The following is a 21,680-nucleotide window of genomic DNA, read 5'->3' as shown; positions in this document are numbered from 1 at the left end:
CTGAGGGACACAGGGGGTACCAGCTTGAAACTCACTTTTCTACATATAGCCCTCCTTCCTCCTGCTGGTGGCTCTGCTAACCCAGGGACCCCAGGCCCATGACTACACAACTAGCTGAAGGGACAATAGATTTCCAGAGACCTCTCCACAAATTCCCCCTTTGCCATTGCACTGTGGTGGCTGGGCACGCTTGGCTTGTCAGATACATTAGTGACTCCTCTGATCTTCCAATTCCCCTTCCAGATCTTTATTTCCTCAGTTTCTCTCACAGTTGTGTGAGATCTAACTCCTATAATAACTCCACCTGTAACACCCAGTGAATCTGCTCTCCTGACTGAACCATGGCCGACATAAGTATTATCTATGGATTTTCCACGATTGAAAAAAAAAAGAGAGAGAACTTACTCCCTTTTTCTCTTGTTTCTTCCCTACACACCATCCCCCCATCTTTCAAGTATGGTTAGATCAATATTGAGTGGTCATGTTATTATGACTGATGTTATTCAGAGCCATGTCATGCAGTGAACTGTAACTACAGTTACTTTCCTGTGCAACTTTTTGCTTTCTCTGGAATTATCATTATCTTGTTTTCTCTTCTGTAGAGTTTTCTGTGACTTCCCAGAAATTTGATGCAAACATGCTTTTGGTGTTCTTAATCACCTCTTAATATGTTTATTCATACCAAGTAGACCATCAATTTCATCTTCCTAAAGTTCGTCTTGAAGGCTCTGACATGCTTCGTCTGAACCGGTTACCCTTTGGGCCGGATACATGGTTGGCATTCTGGGATGTCCTCTCACTATCTTCCTGGCAATTCCCTTTCCCTCTCACCTCTGGTGGGTTTTATGTTTCCTGTGTCCCACGTCTTCCTCTTTCCTAGTTAATCCTTCACTGTGGTGAAGGACATTCTCCAAGAGTTTCTGGAAAAAATTCGTATAGGAGTACATTTTTTGAGACTCTGTATATCTAAAAATGTCCCTATTCTACCCTCACAACTGGTTACTTGGCTGATTATAAAATTTTAGACTGAGATTATTTTTCTTTAGTAGTTTGGAGACATTACTCTGCTGTCTTTTACCCTCCAATATCACTTTGACAAGGCCAAAGCCATTCTAATCACTGATTCTTTTTTATGTTCCTGTCTGTAGTCCCCTCCCAGAAGCTTGGAGGTCTAAAATTTCATTGTCAGTACTCTGTTGTGGATCTTTTTCATTATTCTTGCTGGAGGTCTGATGGCCCTTTAAACCTGCAAATTCGCATCCTTCTGTTCTGTAACTGATCTTTGGTTATTTTGTTGGATGATCTCTCTCCCCCCATACACATTTTCTCCCCCCCTTTTTTTTTGGAATACCTGCTATTGTCCAAATATTGAACATTTGAGTGGTCTTTTAATTTTCCTATATTTCCTCTCCTATTTTTCATTTCTCTGTCTTTTTTCTCTACTTTCTGGAACATGGCCTCAACTTTATCCTTCAAGTCATATAAAGAATTTTCCATTGCCCTTTTAATTTTTTTTAATTATAAGAGCTCTCTCTTTTTGGAATTTTCTTTGTGGTACCCTAGTCTTGTTTATTCCGATTGCTTTTCTCTGTGTTTATTTTGGTCTTTATCTTTCATCTTTAAGGATTTTCTTGATATTTGACCATTCTTGGCTATTTGCTTATATTTTAAAATGAGAGATTAAAAAGCTGATTTAAAAAAATTCATCACTTGGGTGATGCTTGTCAACTTGAGATTTACTATATAGGAAAGATGGACCAGAAGTAAACTGACTGAGACATTTTGTGAAAGAAATCAAAATATAATCTATTTAATTATTCTCACTAGGGTTGGTCAGATTTCCCAGAGAAAAGTTCCCTAATATTCTGCCAAGAGGGAGGGTTGGGGGTTAGGCAGTTGTCTTTATTCCTCCTTTCTTTGAGAATTTTTCCCTCTTTTAGATAAAATACTTTACCTTAGATTTAGTAAGGTTTCAGGAGAGTGCAAAATTAAAGGCATAAAAGTATCCTACTGTTATTTTTCTCCATATGTTCTTTTATTCACTCAACAAATAATATTGAAGTCCTATATGTTGACACTGTGATGCATGCTGAGGATACAGTAGTAAGAAAGGAAGACTAGATCACAACCCTTATGGAGCTTATATATCTTATATTATATAGATATTACTGGGAAGGGATAAACAATAAAAAGTAAATAAATAAACAAGAGATTGTCTTTGCTTCCCAAAGTGTTTACATGATTTTTGTACTTTTTATTTTGATGCAATTTCCAAAAAACCCCAAATACCCTTTTCCAGGTATCACCAATTATTTAAATTTTACTACATTTGTTTTATCATTCACTTTATCTCTACAGCTATATGTATTTTTTTGAAACCAGTGATGAGTAAGTTTTCAATATGGTCTGTTATTCCTAAATACTCCAGTGTATACTTCCTGAGAACAAGGACATCTACTTATATAACCTTGACATTATCAAAATTAGGAAAGTTAACATTGATGTAATATCATTACCTCACTCACAGCCTATATGCAAATGTTCTCAGTTGTCTAATACGCCCTTTATAGCTACTTGTTCCTCAGGCCAGGAGGGAATCCAGGATCACATACTACATTTAGCTGTCATGCCTCACTGTTCTCTTTAATCTGAAACTTCTTTGTCATCCATGGTCTAGATATTTTTGAAAAACAGTCAACTTTTTTTAATGTCCCTTGGTTTGGATTTGTCTGATATTTCCTCATAACTAGATTCAGCTTATGCCCTTTTTAGGAGGAATACTATAAAATTAATGCTGTGGCCTTATCAGAGCATCATATCAAGAGGAACATGATACTGACCCATTACTTGGCTAAGATATTGTCTGTCAGGATCTTACATGGTAAAGTCACTATTTTTACTTTTGATATTAATGATTAATTTATGAAATTTTGGGACTATATAACTATTTTCTCCCTCACCAAATGTTCACTCACTATTTTTGTCATCCCTTAATGATTCTTGTCCAAATCAATTATTACTCTGACAATTGCTAAACGGTGACTTCCTCAACACATTATTTCTTCTACATTTATTAGTTGTTTGTCTATTATAAGAGAAAGCTTTCTCTTCTCCCTGATCAATTGATTAATATCAGTATGGACCCATGGATTCTTATTTTGTTCAATGGTATTACTATATTTATTTTGATTCTCAATTTGTCCCAGATTTGGCCTGTGGGAGAATCTTAAGCTGGGTTCTGTGTCCTTTTTACATGTTCCAACATTCTTTAAGTATTTTTTCAATTTTAGGCACAACCATAACTTTCAGACTTATCTTGTGTTTTCCCTGTTCCAGCCCTGCAATGAACCTTTTCTCCAAAAAGCCCTGGTTCTATTTAGTGGAGAATTATATTTGGAAACCAAGGTCTGGGTGCTGGATTTATGCAATGCAAGGAGTATCATAGCTTCTAGTTTTTCTCGGCATCAGAATTAAAACCGTGAGTGAGTTCTTTATGTACACTCCCATTCCAATCCAACAACACAGTTTATTCTCGCCTCCCTGCTTTCCTTGCTTGTAACTTGCTCTGCAACAGTGATAAATGTAAATTGGAAATAAATATAAAAGCAATTACTGGTGTTGTGTGAGTATCAAGAAAGGCTTTACAGAGATGTTGATATATGATCTTGGTTTTGAAGGCTGAATAGGATTTTATCAGGGAAGCAAGAAAGGGCATTTGAGTCAAAAGTGATAGAAAACAGAGACATAAAGGGAAATAGTTGTCTAATAAACCAGTGTGTTACTGGGGTAGGGTATGGAGAGAGGGACAGAAGATGAAGGTTTAAACTGGCAAAGTGAATTGCAGACAGATTGTAGGTGAATGGACTTCCATGGTAACAAAAAGGAATTTTATCAGTATTAAGTGAGGATTTTTTTTTTTTTTAAGTAGGAGGTGTAACATATTCAGTTCTACCTTAGAGAGATAATTATTTCAGCAATAAAGCACTGGAGGGAAACCAGTTCAGAAGGTAATTATTATATACATATTTCATCATATCTGGTATATGACTATATTATATATGCTAGATTTATACACACACAGTTGATTTTCTTTTTTTTTTTTTTAAAGATTTTATTTATTTATTTGAGAGAGAGAGAGAGCACATGAGAGGGGGGAGGGTCAGAGGGAGAAGCAGACTCCCTGCCGAGCAGGGAGCCCGATGCGGGACTCGATCCCGGGACTCCAGGATCATGACCTGAGCCGAAGGCAGTCGCTTAACCAACTGAGCCACCCAGGTGCCCCACACAGTTGATTTTCATGGTAGTTGTGTTCTATAAAGTTGCCACAAACACTAAACCATTGTTCCTAGGAGAAATACAGTATTCGGTTCCTGAAAGCCTCTGGTCACATTTTATCAACCAGTCAATACACAACCCTGTTTTATGTGTGTTTCTGTTTAAAGACACTTTATTTAATATCTATTGTTAAGTCATTAACATGAAATTCACAGCAATAGCACTAGAACTCACACCTGAATGATGTGTAACTAACACATGTATTTTCTCCACGAGACATTACAGCTTTCTTGCATCAGGGACACTAGACAGCACTTCAACTATATGCTTGGCACCCATTAGAAACAGTGAAATCACCACCAGAAAATTCCCCAAATATGAAAAGTCGGTACTAGACTGCAAAAAGATACTTGTTCACAGTAGGAGAGCTGCAACAGGAAGGCAGAGTATCACCTTGTTCAACCTCATCTGGGCACATGCACATCAGATGACTTACATTTTTTGCCACTCTGCATATCCACAAATGTGTAAGTGCCAAGAATATTGATTTTGAGGTTACAAACAAATGTTCGTGAGTAGACAAATTTGCAAATACAGAATCAACAAACAGCAAGTATCATCCATATATACATACATACCTATGTATGAAACTAGGCCCATGCAATGTTGGGGGAAACAGCAAGGAAGGATTGGTCAGTTAAATGTGGCAACAGGAAGAGGTAGAAAGCAAGGGTGATGCTGGAGTTTCTATTTAGGAAAACTGGGTAAATGTTAACAATATTACCAAAAAATATAATCCCAAAAAAAGACTCTGGAGGCGAAAGAGTACAATTTTGTAAATGTCAAATTTTAAAACATGGACAACATCCTGGGAGAGCCAGCAGATGATCAGTGATGACATGGAACTGGAACACTTTACAAAGGCCAGAGCTAGAGAGAAAATCTGATTATCAGGTACACATAGAATACATTTGAAACCAAAGGAATAGAAGAGATCGCCAGGGTAAGGAAGCAAAAATGCAAAGAGCAAAACCTTGAAAAAATATGAAATGTAAGGTATGTAGAGGAAGAGAACCAATGAACAAACCAAGGAGAAAATTGCGGGGAGGGGATCAAGTCTAAGGGGATTGCAAGAATAATAACAAGGCTAGTAAATGTTCCTGAAGGAGGAGAGGAAGTAAAGGAAATACGTATGCAAACATGTATGTAATACAATTCTAAACAGGCAAAATTATTTGAGTATTTCGTACCCCTCACCTGTATCACACTGTAATTTTTATCATGCTTTCAGATGGTTGAAATAATTTAAAATTGGAAAGATAGATGTCCCAAAAGTACACCAGAGTCCAAATGGACCAAGATGACAGTATTTGGGAGGAATCAGAAGCACCTTATACGATCAACTGCAAGACAGAGAAATAAAGATGTTCATCCAAGATCATGAGAAGTTGATCCATGACATCACATCAAAAAATGTAGGTTTGGTAACTGGAGTCTATCCACAAGCAGAGTACAGTGAAAGAATGGGACAGAAAACTGGGAGAGAACAAACAGAAAGAATCAGGAATGATGAAGCACAGACCAGGGTTTTCAGAGAGAAGACTTCCAGTTCCCAGCAACGATAGGCTACATTATTTGAACCAACTCTTCTGCGGAAAACAACTTAAAAAATGCTGAATATAATAAATATCTTTCCAACAGCTACAAAGAGCTAACAAGATAGTAAGGAATAACAGGCCAAAGAACCCAGGATGTTAAGTGAGCACAAAACCCACTTTTCATCCTGAGGCTATTTACCCAACATAAAAATGTGAATTTCCATTTTCTCCGGAAAGGGTGGGTTTCTTGTGCAAAGAGAAATAGAAATTCAAACTGAATGTAGATACTAATTGAGGAATTAAATAGGAGACCCTCCTCACAATAACCTGGTACCCCAGCTACACGCTTAAGAGTCGGGTGGTAGTAAACCAGCCCTCATCACATCTTGCATCTAGATTTACATCACCTGGGTGGTCTAGAGACACTCAAGCACTGGCAGGAGCAAATTCAAAACTTGCCCGGGAGTAAAATCCCCTCATCCTGAATTCACATTATTCCTACAAATGATTTTTCAAATACAATCACCAGCACAGAATAAAAGAGAAGCAGACACATACACCCAAAAGAGTCACTGTGGACAAGAAACAACAGACAACATAAAGAGACCCACAAAGACTCCAAATATCATTATAAACAGACAAATGATAAAACAACTATGCTTTAATGTGTTAAAGGAAAAAAACAAGCTTGACAATATCTGCAAGGGATAGGATTGACAGTGAGTGAGATAGGAAGAAAAGGCTAAGGACAGTAAAGTTTTGGGGAGAAAAGAACAGATTCTCTTTGCAACCATACATGCCTCTATAATGAATAAAATCCGTAACTACACCATCATTTTTACCAAAATGCCTTGTTAAGCCTTTACTGTGTAGCAGATAGCTCTTGTGTCTGCAAGTCTATTTTCCATTCTCTCTTCCTCTCAAACAGCAACCGAATTTTCTTTAGTAACACACATACTCTGTCCATTTACAAGGAAGGGCCACCTTCCTCCAGGCCCCGAGAGTGGTAGGTAACATGACGCCCCTACCTGAGCATTTGAAGCGTTCCATTTCCCTACTGTTTTCCAAGGCAGACCAATGAAAGAACTTTTGCTGGAACTGCTGAGGTTGAGAAACTGGTAGGCTGTGAGTCTGTGAGGCCATCTCGGAGCCATGAGGAGAGACCCCGCCTGTGAATAAAGCCAACAGCAAGAAAAGAAAAGCCAAGGAAAAGAAACAGAGTCTAGATGACATTTTTTTTAGAGAGAGAATGCCCGAGAGTGGGGTTGGTGGGGGAGAGGGGGAGGTTTAGAGAGAGAGAGACTCTTAAGCCCGGAGCCCCACACAGAGCTCCATCTCACCACCCTGAGATCACAACCTGAGCTGAAATCAAGAGTTAGCCACTTAACCAACTGAGCCACCAGGCGCCCCTAGACGACATCTTTTAAATTCCTAGATTCTATGCCCATAGGCCTAACACTTTTCCATTTTATGAGGCAGTACATTCCCTTTTCCTGCTCAAGCCAGTTTGAATTGGGTTTCCGTAACTTGCAAACAAGAGTCCTGGTATATAAGAACTAGATTCAGAGCCCTGCTCTAGTCACCAAGAATAAAATATCTGAAAGAGAGAGAAAGAGTCAGTTAATTAAGGGGAACAGAAATTTTTTAAAGAGGAAAAGATTTAAAAATTCAGATAATGAGACTGATCTATTGCCAACCCATCCTAAAAATAATCTCCTCCTACTGAATTTCCATAACACAATAATTATCCTTTTCTGGCACTTAAAACATTTTACCTTATACTGTAGCTAACTTTGTCTATCTTCATCTCTCCTGCAAATCTGCATACCCCGGGGAACAAATAATCGTAGGATTTCAATTATAAAGTACCCTGGACAGACTTAGTAGAATTTTCTTATTTCATAAATTGAGGTAGGGACCATGTCTGTTTTATCTTGGTATCCTAGATGTATTTAGGAAGCAATATTGATTAACTGAAGGAATGAGTTAGTGAAATTAAAAGAGAAAAGGGAATAGGAGAGAAGAGAAATTGAGAAAAAGTGAGAGATATAACAAATAAAATGTATGTATTTTGGGAAGAAGAAGAGAGGTTCGAAGACAAGAATAAGAGAAGATAGAAGAAATTAGGAATATTGAGCAATTATTTGTATGAGCCTCTGGTTGTGAGCCATATTATAATGCTTATCTTTTAGAACTTTGACCCTTCTAAATTTTCTTTGCTTATGCAAATAATACAATTTATTTTTTTAATACCCTGAGTGCACGCCAAACAACAGGAGGAAGGAACTCTGGATGTATTCTTCAGGCTGGAAGAGTCCTGATTTAAATCATGGAGGTAGGATGGATTCTGGAGGCACCCTACACCGACTGGTAATGGATTTATAGAACTTCTTCGTGATTATCCTGGGAGATTGTATTGTAATTTTTCAATTATTTGTTTCCTCTTTCCTTTATGGTAATTATTCATCTTACCCATTGCCATGGAAACTGCAGTGACTTCTCATGGAAGAAGTACACCTCCCTGACCCACTGATGTCAGTCTTAGCCAGGTGATTTGCTTTAGTCCACAGCATGTATGACTCATGCCACATCCAAGCAGAAGCTTTAAGAGCCATGGTGAGTATCTCTTGCTCTTTTTCTTTAGGCGTGAAAATGACATGTTTCAAATAAAAGCTGCTCTTTTATCCAGGATCCTGGAATAAGAGGATCACAGGCCACAGAGCCAGCGCTGATCCTCAGACACCTTTGTTATTCTAAGTTACTGAGATTGAGGAATCATTTGTTACCAAAGCAGAGCTGATTTATACATCAGGAAATTGCCTTTGATACACAAACAGCAATATTTTTTAAAGTAAATTCCTGAGTTACTTTGTTTCCAGGACTATATGCTCTGAGATAAAACTAGTTCAGGAAAAAAAAAAGTTCCATGTTTGAAATATAATTTTGTTTTATAAACCTTTTTAATTTCTCAATACCTATGTGGTACATGAAAGACAACTACAAAAATTGATCCATAATCCCTATAATCACAGATCCACAATGCCTGAGAGTGTAATAAAAGAAAATCACCATATATCCTCCCAGCAGAGACTTAGATTGCTTTGTTCTCATGCAGGAAAAATGGACTTTACTTTTAAATGTTAAAAAAAAAAAAAAATTATAAGGCAGCCTGTGTGTATAGAGAAGACCACCCCTTTCTTCACCACTACCACCATAAAAATATTTACAGACTATAAATATCTTGGTTTCAGGACCCAACTGGTCATCTGATAGTTCAGTAATAGTCTCGGTGCAGAAAGAAAAATATGTTTCTTGGTTTTAGAGGAAGGAAAAGGAAAACAACTCCAATAGTTGCATTTTTTAATTCCAATCTGCAAAGGAAATGTTTTCTTTCATGAAAAACCAGTGAAGCAAGACTCGCCTGAATTTTTATATAAATCTTAAGAAAAAAAAAAGCAATGTACTATAGGTAATACCACTTCACAAAAGATGGGATTTTCATTTAAAAGGCAGATAATAAAGAGCAGGCATGCTACCAGAAATATAGAATGTACGTGAGCAGGTACCAGTTTAGCCAACCGCTATACAGCCCTCCTCCTCAAAAAGCTGAAATTGCTTTTCCTCTAAATCTAAAAGAGAATAAATTTCATTTTCCCCTTTCCTTTCAAATCACAGAAAAAGAAAGTAAAAACTGGAGAAAAGATAAAGGGATGGCTTTTATAAGTCATTGGACTTTGAGTTTCAGAAACATTTTGCTATTTTTTTTCCAAAAGGCTAGATACACATAAAAATAATAAGAAAAATATGCTGTTCACTGCAGCCTGAATCCTCATCTTTCAAACTGGACCTGTTTGTGAGTGTCAGTTAGATCCTGCCAACTATAGAAGCTGTATTCCTGCTGGAAAGTCCTAGAACGAGAATATCGAATGTCTTCTGGGAGCAGACCCATTGCAGTTTGCTAATATTCTTAAGGTGAGAGGTCCAATTCAGTTTGCCAACTGCACCCACCAAGTTGGTTTTGGAAGATGTGGACTGTTGGGTGTTCAGGAAGAGATTTTTTAGATTCCCAAATGTTTTCTATTTGTTTGTTTTTTTTAAAAAAATACTCATCCATCAAATGAGTGGGTTAGATTTCCTTTCCTGTTTGGGAAAGAATCTGTTCTTTCCCCCTTTTCGGTGGCAATTCATTACTTTTACAAGATTAATCACTGGCCATAAATCTCATGTGTCTAAGATACTTGGCCTGCTCTTTGCTGCATCACTGTAAAATATTAGTAAATCTAATATAACAGATTGTGTCATCCAATGTATGCATTTTTGGAAGTGGAAGCCAAATGTAAGTAAATTGAATTGGCTGACTTCTAAGAACCAAAGAGCTGTATGAGGTAGTTTGGACTGAGTACAATCTCAGCCTACCTCCATTCTGCTCTCCCCCCTTTAGAAACAAGTTCTTTCATTGCAAGCCCCTGATTGCTGGAAGAGTGGTCTTCGTTGACCACGAAGGATCATTCTGTAGCCTGATGAACTAGAATCTGGGATCTTCCATTGCTTTTCCCTCCATCTCTCATTGCGCAAACCCTTGTATCAGCTTTGCCCCTCACTGCAGCTGCTCTGCAGGTGTGCATTCTCTCCACCTCCAAGCACAACAGCTCCCCATCAGGTCTAGTCAGACTTCTCATAATATTTTTGGAAGAAGAGAAGGAATCCCCTTCTTCCCTGTGTGCCCCTTTCTACCCAGGTCATCATCTGGTGCAGAGGCCACCAACTCAAGCCGCTATTCAGGATCAAGTGGAGAACATAAATGAGTAAAGTGAGTAGGTGGGGACTGTGGGGAATTACAGATTATATATGTCCCATCCAGAGAGGGCAGTCACTACTGAGCTCTGGCCATATTTTTTCATGTAAGCATTTGATCTTCTTTTTTTTTTTTTTAAGATTTTATTTATTTATTTGACAGAGAGCAACACAGTGAGAGAGGGAACACAAGCAGGGGAAATGGGAGAGGGAGAAGCAGGCTTCCTGTGGAGCAGGGAGCCCGATGTGGGGCTCGATCCCAGGACCCTGGGATCGTGACCTGAGCCGAAGGCAGATGCTTAGCGATTGAGCCACTCAGGCACCCCAGCATTTGATCTTCTAAGACCAAATCTTTTCTTTTTTCAAGAACAATGGTGTATCAGTCAAGATTCAATCAAGAAAACTATACAAATCAAATTTTTATGACATATCCCAATTTCCACAGGTAGCTAACTAACTTAAATTTTTAAATACATACATGCATGTGCACATTGTTTACTAAATTAAGACTATGGAACTCTACTTTTTTGATAGTAAGTGACATTTCTTCCCAAATGTAAATGGACAGAGTTGACCTCTTAAAAGATTTTCTGAAGTTACAGTCTCAACTTTTCAGGATTGCAGGACACATTCAGCTCAGGCTACTTTACTTTGTGACCATTCATTTATTTACTCATTCATCCAATAAACATTTATGGCATTCCTCTGCTAGGTGATGGGTATATGAAGAGAAATAGGACACAGTATCTACTTTCAAGGAACTTACGAACTACCCGGGGAGTCTGACGTATAAACTAAGTTAATACAGGTATAGGAATTTGTTGAATGCAGAGACAAACTGTCATTGGATTGTTTTCAAAATCAGTTCTCAAGACTACAGTGCTGCCCAATCTTCCACCAATCTCCTGTGCTCCCCTCCCCCAACCCACGCACTCTTCATATCACATATGCGAATTACTGTGCATGTGGAAGGAGTGGGGTGTGTCTGCTGACTGCTTCATGCTCACTAAACTCCATGACTCTACCAAATCGTGCATGTCAGGAAGTCAGTTATCCAGGCCACCTTCTGAGACACGTGGCGTATGTGAATGAGCAAACACAACTGAAAACAGAGAGAAATAGTGTTTCTTGTTGCTCTCATTTTTATCATCCTGATTTCTCCCTTATCCCTTATCCTCCTATCCCCCTTACCTAGTATTCACTGCTCATCTGCAGGTAGAACATAGCAAAATGCGTAGCATAACTTCTAGCTATTAGAAAATAATGGAATGAAAGTCAATCTCTCTCTAAAAAAGCAATGCATGTGTCATTCCCTTTGAGATGTCCCACCTTAAACCCTAAAATGTAAATAGGTATTCAAATATACTAGGACTGAGGAATGGCATTAAAATAGAAGGGTTTTCAGATGTCTTGGAATTATCCTCTCTCTGTACATTACAGCTGAGTTTTGGGGTCTCTACATAGTTGAAAATCAACAAGTCAAGAGTTTTTACTATCATCTGGAATAAATTATAAGCTGTAGTTAAGGAATAGCTGGTGTTCATTGAGTACCTTTTATGTTTCAGGTACCACGTTAGAGGATTTACACTGTCTAACTTAATAATTTAATTCTTATAATTTATAGGTAGTGTTACCCCATTTCCAGATGAGAAAACAGACTTGGAGAAACTGAGTAACCCATGCAAAGTCACACACTTGTCAGGGGCAAAGACCCTGGGCCCTTGCTCCTCCCCATTAAACCATGGTGTTATTTAAAAGCAGACATGGAGTAGATTCTTGCTCACTTAGTTATGATTTTTCATGTAGAGATCCCTTAGTAGCCACCTGATCTTTACACCAAAGAAGTAAAGAATGCCAGAGAACAGATAATTTCAAAGACAGTAGTATCAGACCAATGTCTCCTAACCAGGCTGCATGGTCATGGTAAAGACACAGGGTAAAATGCCTATGAATTGTTTTCCCCGAAAATAAGCAGAACCTGGTAATAAGTATAATCATAAGATAATAATGGTTATTCTCTTGTAACTCATTGCAGGAGTAAACTGGCATCACTAAGACTGAAGATGGATGAATTTGACATACATGCATTTTACAATGCAAACAGACAACTTGTCATTGGTTGTTATCAACATCAACCATCAACACCCCAGTACAGTTCAGCTTCTCCACAAACCTCCTTGGTCCCACTGCCTACTTACTCCCACCCACTACACAGGTTATATCCACTAAAGTAGTGCATGCACTGAAGTAGGTACCTATCTGCTGTATGCGTTACACCCAGGAAGCTCCATTATTCTGACAAATCCTGAGTGCAAAGAAACCAGGCCTACACCATCTTCTTAGGTCCTCAGTTCTGCACTGAATAAAACATATGCTACAGCCAACCAGAAGGTTGAAGAGGGTTTGGTATGGACCAGATTCCCTCCCACCCATTCCCCATTAGTCCATAGTCTAGACCTCCAATGAGATAGGACCTGGGTATCCCTAATGCAACCACAGAAGGAAGTAGGGGAGTAAACACTAGGCCTTAATTTTCAGCATGAAAAGGCTCAGCAGGAAAAAAAAGTCAAGACAAGAGTAGAGCCTGGCCCATTCCCTATGTCTCTGAGGCAATACCCAACTCAAGCTTTTTTACCAGATTTAAAAATCCTTCTATTCAAGATTTCCTTCACTCTTCCCCCTGTAGCATATGCCCATTGATTTGCACTATTTGGAATAATCTAGCCACATGATGAGCTCTTGTCTGGGATCCTCCCTGAAGGAGCCCATGGTGAAGCACACTGCTTCCTGTCTAGTGTGCCCACGCTTGCCGTGGGACATTCTGCTTCCAGACTCTGTTGATCTGTGATGGTGAAAGAGACTTAAATGAAATATTCCCCTGACCCATTATAGGGCCCCCCATCCTTTGCTCCCAGCCTAGACCCTCAAAATTAGGGGATGTTGATGGCATTTTTCCAGGATATCTGCCATTTACTTTATGAAACCATTCTACTTTCTTAAAAGGGACAGTTGTAACCCCTTAATATCTTCTTTTCATTTGGTCCCATCTGCAATGGACCTAGCAAAAATTCATGAAAGCTCATAAGATATAGTCTTCTTCCAAATTTTGTGTATATCTGGGCTCAGTCAGTTGAGTGTCTGCCTTCAGCTCAGATCCTGATCTCAGGGTCCTGGGATCGAGTCCCACATCAGGCTCCAGGCAGGCTCCCTGCTCAGTGGGGCATCTGCTTCTCCCTCTCCCTCTGCCCCTCCCCCAACTCGTGCTCTTTCTCTCTCTCTCTCCCTCTAATAAATAAATAAAATCTTTTTTAAAAATTCAAATTTTATTAATATCTTTTTTATTCTTTTATTCCTTTGGTCATTTCAATTGAGGATGGGAGGATTCTATGACACTTATGTTTATGCTACCATTTTCCCCTGAAGTCTTTGAGATTTCTTCTGTTTCCTTGCTTAGAAAGCCATAGCCAACCCCCCTCTCACCTTTGGGGAATTTTGATTAAAATATTGATTTCCATTAATTGCAGTTTTCTGATGCTCAAAGAGGGCTTTTGTACCCAGAAAATACTATTTAGAATTACAGGGGATTTGGGGTGCCTGGGTGGCTCAGTTGGTTGAGCGTCTGCCTTCAGCTCAGGTCATGATCCCAGGGTCCTGGGACTGAGCCCTGAGTAGGGCTCCCTGCTCAGCAGGGAGTCTGCTTCTTTCTCTCCCAGGCTTGTGGTCTCTCTCTTAAATAAATAAAATCTTAAAAAACAAAAAAGAATTACAGGGGATTTAAATATTCAATATAATAAATTTCCCAATTTAAAACCAAAATTGTCCTGAAGGTTTTAAATCTACATGAATGATTCTTTTATTACCTATAAATCTAGTACATTTATGTAAACAAGAACAATAATTTTCAGGAGAATCTAATTAATGTTTGGTCAAATAATGTAGAATAGACCAAATTCTACTTAAACTACTTAATTTATGGACTTCATTCAGTTCCCTAAGCATTGTAAACTGCATTTCAAATTAGTGTATTTTCTTTTAAGTGCTTGATCAGGCAGGTACACAGCACTTCTAGACAAATCCATCCTAGCATTTACATAACTATTTTTAGTTTTTCTCAAATTCTTTTATTTATTTACTTTTTGAGACAGAGAGCATGCACATGAGTGGGGGAGGGGTGGAGAGAGAGGGAGAGAGAGAATCTGAAGCAGGCTCCATGCCCAGTGCAGAGCCCAACATGGGGCTCAATCTCACGACCCTGAGATCATGACCTGAGCTGAAATCAAGAGTTGGATGCTTACCCAACTAAGCCACCCATGTGCCCCTCAAATTCTTTTAAATAATTCAATAGTCAAGTTAGCAAAGAAAATAAAACATATCCTTGCAAAGTAAAAAAAAAAAAACTTCCAAACTATGCAAATAATAAATATACACTATTTACCCAAAATTTAATAAATAAATAAGTAAATAAATAAATAAATATTTCAGTAGTCTTTTAGAATTTAGGCAAATTTTCTTAACAACCTTCAGCTTAAAATAACAGACCTAGTATCAATCTTTTAAAGTTGGAATCACAGCGTTAATTTCTCAAATTCTCTAACATTTCAAATTCTCTTTAACACAACAAACTATATAACAGCATGCACAGATTATTCTGGGTTAACACAAAATGAGTTAAACTATGGGTTTGATTTCCTCATCACCTGAATAACATAATTAATAAGATGAACTCAAGAGCTACATATCAAACTCCAGACCCCCAAACCAAAAATGTACATTCCTTACAAAACAGCAATGGGAACCCTGGCAAAAACTGACCATATATTAGGACACAAAGAAATCGTCAATACTTTCTACAAAATGGAACTAAATAGACCATGTTATAGAGCCAAAATATAATGAAATTCAAAATGAAGAATAAAGACCAAATAAAAGAAAACCATTGGTTTAGAAACTTAAAATTACTTTTCTAAATAATTATTGGGTGATAAAAATCAAAATTGCAACAAAATAACATTTTTAATAGCAATAATTGATACCAATACATAATAATCTGACAACATCTCTTACTGACTCCCCTTTTTGTTCTCATTTACCTCTTGACCAGGCTTTTGCATTCATCAGTAACTTTAGTACCTGGCTGGCTGTTTTCCTATCACTTATTTTCCTCATTCTTAGTGAATTTAACTTCATATAAATAATTCATCCAATACCCAGGTATTTCAGTTTTTGTCTTCCTCAATTGACTTCTTGGCTTCTTCCACCATTAAAAAAAGAAAATTTCTTTCTGAGTTGCACTGGAAATGCATTACGAGTATCCTTCATGGTATTATATCATTCATCCCATAATAAGTACTACACTAAGATAGTTTAAATAGGTCCTATAAGGTTGCCTAACTCTATCTATCACTACCTAATTACTATATCTATTTTAACACTGGCTGCTGAAATTACAAGTATTTTATTAGCACAATAAAATGAAATTAAATACTGAAATGTAACTAAAAAGACTCTTAATGATCATTTTTAAACAAATACATTAAAAACCCATAAGCAAATATCTGCTTTCTAATATCACAATAAAACTACTTCAAAACACAAACTCCTCCAGCTTCTACAGTCTCTATTATGCTGGATGCATAGTTTACATTATTATATAGTTATTGGCTAATTGACACAATCAGCATTTGCACATTAGTTACACTTATATACTAGATGCTTCTAACAGTGTCTAAGAATAGTAATGAAAGGGGCGCCTGGGTGGCTTAGTGGGTTAAGGGGCTGACTCTTGATTTTGGCTCAGGTCATGATCTCAGGGTCCTGGGATCAAGCCCCCTGTTGGCCTCCCTGCTTGGTGGGGAGTCTGCTTAAGGATTCTCTCTCTTCCTCTGCCCCTCCCCCCTTTCCCTCTCTTTGTCTCCCTCCCTAAAATAAATAAATAAATCTTTAAGAAAAAAAAAGAATAGTGATGAAATATTGATAAAGACATATAAGATCATACCCATCCATAAGGAGGTAACTAATTGGAGAGAAAAGAATAGCAAAGATGAAAAATAAAAGGATAAATAACTGATTTATGGCATGATATTGACTTTAAGTATATGAGGGTACTAGGTAGGGGTTCTATTAATCCGCACATATCAATCACTAACTGAATTACCTAGAGAGGGGATTATTTTTCTTATACAAGAAAAAAAAAATATATGGCTATAGATAAGCAGGGCAGGGCTGGTGCAGTAGCTCCATGATGTTATCAATATCCCAATCCACTTCTCTCTTCAAGCTCTGCCATCCTTAGCATTTAGCTCTCATTCCTTTGATCATTTTATAAGCACAAGATGATTGCTTCATCTGCAACTTCTAGTCCAGGTTCTAGAAAGATGAAAGAGATAAAACTCATAGGATTATATCAAGATGCAGAAAAAAGTATTTGACAAAATTCAACATCCTTTCACAATAAAACTCTCAACAAACTTGAGTACAGAAGGAATGTAACCAAAGCCATATATGACAAACCACAGCCAACATCATACTCAATGGTGAAAGGTTGCAAACTTTTTCTTTAAGATCAGGAATGAGTCAAGGGTGCCCTTTCTCATTACTGCTTTTCAACATAGTACTGGAAGCCCTAGCCAGAGCAATTAGGCAAGGAAAATAAATACAAGGCATCCAAATCAGAAAGAAAAAAAGCAAAATTTTCTGTCTGCAGCTGACATGATCTTATGAATAGAAAATTCTAAAGACTCTACCATAAAGATCTGTTAAAATGGAAAAGTGGTTACCAGGGAACTGGGGGTAAGGAAAATAGGGAGATGTTGGTAAAAGGCTACAAGTTATAAGATGAATAAGGTCTGAGGATCTAATATATAACCTGGTGACTACAGCTATAACACTGTATTGTATAATTGAAATTTTCTAAGAGCGCAGAACTTAAATGTTCTAAGAAAGAAAGATAGATTAGACTGGAGGAATCCTTCCACATTGTACCTATATTATATATCAAGTCAATCATGCATGCTTTAAATACCTTATAATTTGTCAATTATACTTCAATAAAGCTGAAAAAACTTTTAGAACTAATAAGTGAATTCAGTTGCAGGATATAAAATTAATATACAAAATCAGTTGTATTTCTATACACTAACATTAAACTATCTGAAAAAGAATTAAGGAAAACAATCCCATTTACAACAGCATCAAAAACAATAAAATGGTTAGGAATAAATTTAACCAAGGAGGTGAAAGACCAGTACACTGAAAACTGTAAAACCTTGATTAAAGAAACAGAAGACACAAATAAATGGAAAGATTTCCCATGTTTATGGATCAAAAGAATTAATATTAATATTGTTAAAATATTCATTTTATCCAAAACCATCTATAGATTCAATGCAATCTCTATTGAAATCCAATGGCATTTTTCACAGAAATACAAAAACAATTCTAAAATTTGTTTGGAACCACAGAAGACCCTGCATAGCCAAAGCAATCTTGAGAAAAAAGAACAAAGCTGGAAGTATCACACTTCCTGATTTCAAACTATACTACCAAGTTATAAAAAGACTGACACATAGATCAATGAAACAGAATGGAGAGCCCAGAAATAAACCCATGCATATACAACTAATATTTGACAAGGGAACCAAGATTATTCATACAGCTCAATAGCAAAATAATAATAATAATTTGATTAAAAATTGGGCAAAACACTTGAATAGACATTTTTCCAAAGAAGGCATACAAATGGCCAACAGATACATGAAAAGATGCTCAACATCACTCATCATCGGAGAAATACAAATCAAAACCACAATGAGATATCACCTCAACCCTGTCAGAATAGCTATTATGAAAAAGAAGTAAGTGCTGATAAGGATATGGAGAACAGGAAACTCTGGTGCACTATTGATAGAAATGTAAATTGGTAGAGTCATTATGGAAAACAGTATGGGCGTTCCTCAAATAATTAAAAATAGAACTACTATATGATCCAGCAATTCCACTCCTGGGTATTATTGAAGAAAATTAAATTGCCATCTCGAAGAGATCTATACATTGCCACACTAGTCACAATAGCTGAGACATGGAAACAACCTAAGTGTCTGTCCATCAACAGAATGAACAGAGAAAATGTGATGTGCATGTATATATACAACAGAGTATTATTCAGCCATGAGAAAGAAGTAAATCCTGTCATTTGCAACAACATGGATGAAGCTTGATGACATTATGTTAAGTGAAATAAGTCAGAGAAAGAAATATACTGTATGATATCACTTACATATGGAATCTAAAAAAAAGCAAACACACAGAAACAGAGAATTGATTGGTGGTGGCCAGGGGGTGGGGTTGGTGTGGGGAAATGGGGAGATGTTCGTCAAAGACACAAACTTCCAGTTATAAAATGAATAAGCTCTGGGGATTTAATATACAGCGTGGCATTTATAGTTTGACTATATCATATACTTGAAAGTTGCGAAGAAAGTAGATCTTAATTGTTCTCACTACACACAAACACACACACACAATGATAATTAAGTGAGATGATGGATGTGTTAAGTAACCTTATTGTGGTAATCATTTTGCAATTATATATGTAATCATCACATTGTACACCTACTTACAAGATGTGATATATCAATTAGATCTCAATAAAACAGGGGGAAAATGATGAAAGAAGCACCTAGGAGGAAAAGGTGGTGCCATATCTATATCACAAAAGCAATTCCTAGAAATTCTTTCCTGTCTGATTGGCAAGAGTATTATCACTTCTTGCTCCAAAAGAGCTGCTCAGAAAAATTTTTAATAGAATCTTTTTCTTTTATAGAATACCAATTTTGATTGGAATTCTATAAAAGAAAAAGTTTGGGAGAACAGATGTTAGGTAGATGACCACTGGTTTCTGCAATACTGAGAGTAGAAAGAGGGAGAAAATTCTTGGAAAGGGTCTCATGGAGAAAATGAAAAGAGAGCTTGATTTTAGAAATGTCAGGAGCTGAGTATCCATATGAAGACCAAAGGAGTTTACTTCAGTGTCATAAATAGCATGAACAGAAGTGGAAGGCAGATTTGAATGCCGACAACAGATTAAGGCAAAGACTATGCTGGGAGCAATGAGAGGAGGCTGAATTGGTGGAGGGAGTTCAAGTTGTGGAGATCTTTGACAGGAAGACTTTGGACTTGGCATGAAGCATATTAAGGATCTACTAGAAGTTTTAAAGCAAGAGGAAGAATGTATTTAACTAATAGTTGAAGAAAACTTTCTGTGGCTGCAGAATGTGGTACAGATTAAAGAGGAAAGAGATTGGATCTATTTGCTTATGAAGTCACTGAATAATATCCAAGTGCTTTCACTGCAACAATTATGGTTGTTGCCCAGCTGAAGGTCTTAGAGTTACCCTAGCACAAGTGTTTCCTGACTAATGGCAATCACCCACAACGTGCTCGCTAATCCTCCCAGAAAATGCTATTCGTTCCTAAGACTTCACTAACAGTCATTATCAGAACAATACTGTCAATAGTATTTTCCAACATGTGAGATATTCCCCACCTTGGACTGTGGCAATTGAATTTTGAGAAGGAAATATAAATGGTGATTTTTAAAAAGCAGGCCAGAGGCACCTGGGTGGCTCAATCGGTTAAGGGTCTGCCTTCAGCTCAGGGTCCCATGTCGGGCTCCCTGCTCAGCGGGAAGCCTGCTTCTCCTTCTCCTCACTGATCGTGCTCTCACTCTCTCTCAAATGAATAAATAAAATCTTTAAAAATAAATAAATAAACAAACAGGGTGAGAAATTTCAGGCAATGGTTAGTATTTGAAAAGTAAAAATAATAAAAAAGCAGGCCATTTTTAATTTGGTCAACATGCTCAAAGTTAAGTGTTGACAGTATCCATGTGTCGAGAAATGTGTGAAAACTAATTTTTATGCCAATGTCCTTTTCAAACACTGTGCATCAAAACTCTGGTTTAATAGCTTGCCTGACTCACTCTTCTCTTCCATCCCTCGGGCAACTCAGATTTCTGCAGTAGGCTGGAGTTTAGCCCCACCCCCAGCTTGGGAACTGATCTTCCTCCCTACTATTAGAGGATTCTGAAATCATAATCAAGTAGCTCAGTGACTCAGCAACCCAGCATGAATTCAGCCTTGCTTCAGGACACGGTTAACCTTGGGTCCCTTTCTAGTGATTAGGTCCTTATCATGTTTTTCCTTCTTGAACACTCTATTGTGATGCTTGACCCAATACTCATCCTTCCAGAACTGAGGTCTTTCCTGAGTCCCATCAGTCCTCCTGAAGGCCAGTGTCCTAACCCTGAGTCCCATTGCCCTCCACCTTCTGCTAAGCTTTCCTGATGCTTCTTCTCTTCTTGTTGACAGGTCTAGCTATTGCTAATTGCCAAATCCCCAGCAGCTCACCTGCTAGTATTTATTTCCTCCTGTTTCCTATTGCTTAGAGTTGTCTGGTCTCCTGAGTCAAGCCTATTGAACAGCTGACTACAATCCTGATTCAGACATGTCCTTTATTTTTATAAAGGTTCACATCTCACAGCTAGTCTTTTAGCCTTTTGCTTATGGAAGGATTTTTCCCAAAAAACATTAATTCATTTTTATTGTTTATATTTTTTCCCTTCTGTTACCATTCCCAGCAGGTAGCCAGGCTCACAGGATTTCCTTGATACAGAGAGAATTTTGCTGAGAAGTCAGAAGCCATCCAAAAAAAGATGGCTTTTTTTTTTTTCCTTTTGGAAAAACTTACTGAAGAGCTTATTTTAAATATCCTGAATGTGTAGAACAGAAATGTGTATTCAATGGGAAGTAAGAGGAGTGGGGGCCTGGGCCCATCTCAGGGGAGTGCACTTGGGAGTTGACAAAGACCTCAGAGTTTTGGCTGCATGAATTACCAAGAAACCTAGGTCTGAGAACCCCCAGTGCCTAAGGTTCCCACACCCCAAATGTGGTACAGATGTGGCATAGACACAGAAAAATGAAAGGACCACTCCAGGTGGGATAAAGGCTTCCTAAC

This window comes from Halichoerus grypus, chromosome 5, assembly GCF_964656455.1.
Source record: "Halichoerus grypus chromosome 5, mHalGry1.hap1.1, whole genome shotgun sequence".
NCBI lineage: Eukaryota > Metazoa > Chordata > Mammalia > Carnivora > Phocidae > Halichoerus > Halichoerus grypus.
Note: the sequence above shows the minus strand (reverse complement) of the source record.